The sequence below is a fragment of the Nematolebias whitei genome, chromosome 1 (genome assembly GCF_014905685.2).
Source record: "Nematolebias whitei isolate Nwh7 chromosome 1, NemWhi1, whole genome shotgun sequence".
In the NCBI taxonomy this organism is placed as follows: domain Eukaryota; kingdom Metazoa; phylum Chordata; class Actinopteri; order Cyprinodontiformes; family Rivulidae; genus Nematolebias; species Nematolebias whitei.
This window is the reverse complement of record NC_056498.1, coordinates 9,547,398-9,549,543: the sequence shown is the minus strand read 5'-3', so window position 1 is coordinate 9,549,543 and position 2,146 is coordinate 9,547,398.

Genomic DNA, 2,146 nt, shown 5'->3' with positions numbered 1-2,146 from the left:
ATTATACAGTATATATATACATATATATATTATACAGTATATATATACATATATATATTATACAGTATATATATACATATATATATTATACAGTATATATATATATATATATATATATATACACAATACTGTATATTATACTGTATATTACACAATATATTATTGCTGAACAATATGAAAATAAAATGTGTGTGTTGGACGGGATGGGATGATTTCAACCAACTTTAAGGTAAATTTGTTGTAAATTAGGTTTAAGTCCAGGAACTGACAAAAGTTTTAAAGAAATGAGGGAATAAACAAAAACACATGCACTACTTCTCAGTTTATGCATTTATGTTTTGTGTTTCAAGTTCATTTGTAGTAATTTCTTACATTCAGTTATTTTATGTCAATTTCTAACTTTTTTTTCTTCTTTTTTCTGCTCCTTTCCTCAGGAGTTGACCTGGTAATTGTTTAACGTAGGATGCCCTTTTTGACACAACCCCCGAGCACCGAGCCATCACAGCCCACATGTGTGGAGCAGAGGGCTGCCATCTAAAGCACCCAGGGAACAGCTGGGGGGTTAAGGGCCTTGCTCAAGGGCCCACGGTGTCAATTTCTAACATGAAAAATTAAATATATGTTTAAAGTTGTAATGCTACTAAATTTGCAAAAACATCAAGTTGGGTGAAGTCTTTCCAACAACCTGTAGGTAAACAACATTACATACAAAATATTGTTTCTAAAATAATGAGTAATGTTAAGTTTTAGATCTCATGCATACAAACTCCACACTTATTCATTCCAAGCAAAAAAACAACAACCTAAAGATAAATGTTTGGTGATGAAGTGATTTGCATGTTCACTCACAACAACTGGGATCTTTAGATGTTTGAACACTCTCACTAAGTCAGAGATGATATCAGTAAAATGTGTCCAACTCTGTGTTAGTTAGTGGCTTCAACTCAGCAATCACATCTGATACATTAAAGGTACAAGTCAGCCCGTAATCACAATAAAACATGATTTAATGTGATTTATTTCAATACAGTGAGATATTCTGCAATACAATAAACAATATACTTTAAGAACCCCGGGCTCAGAAATAACAAAAATTGAGAAATAGTCAAACATGAAAAAGAAGTAGATGTCCCCCGTCACTGAGGGGTTTCAATAGTGAATGTTTGTAGGTTTCAAGATAAGTGTTTTTCTGGACTGGAATTGAACAGGGAATGTAAGTAAACCTAAATGTTTATGGAGCAAGATATTAAAGTGGGAAGGAGTGACACTGTGACGAAGAACAGAGGTAATTTATTTATTTATTTTTTGATCAGGCACAATGGCAGAGCCGGGGGGTGGCCGATTGGTGGACGTGGTCAGCATAGATTATTTTTAGCCACTCTAAAGTTTATGCTTAAGAAACATAAAAACTATAAAGCATAGTTCCTCAAATAACAGAGGTGGTCAGTTCACATATTAATATGGAGACAACAATCCTGGACTTTGATGTGGCAATCTAAATTTTCATAGGGCCTTTGTGAACATATTTACAGCAACATACCAAAATGGAGGTCAGCGCATATGGTGGCAGCCATCTTGGATTGTGACGTGGCAACCCAGTTTTCGAATGGAACCTTTCTTACGCCTAGATGTATTCACACCAAAATGGAAGTCAGTACCTCACATATCTTTCAAGATATCAAGCTCACAACATGGACAGAGGGATAAACAGATGGATGGGTGGGTGGAAGGAAGGCATTTCCAATACCCCTCGTTTGCTCTACACCAGGGGACAAAAAAAAAAGGGGGATTGATAAATGGTTACTGCCACGCTGGCCTAATGCCTGAGCTAAAATCTCTTCACATAGTGAGCATCGTGCTAGAGTGGCATGATGTTCTTGCACATAGCTTTATCAGTGTCATCTGAGAGAGTCATGCCAGGACAGGAGCGTGGGCATGGTGCGACTGTAGGCTTTTGTGGTAGTATCTTTGTGAAAATGTGTTGCTGATATATAGAGCATGGTAAGGGCACAGAAGTGTCCTAGAGGTGCAGAAATTAGCAGGAAAAAACTGGCGAGGACTAGAAAATACAGCAGCATCATGGACGTTATTTTATTTATCACAATCCCAACTCATTCTAAAAGGGTCAGGTGGGCTGCAGTGAACG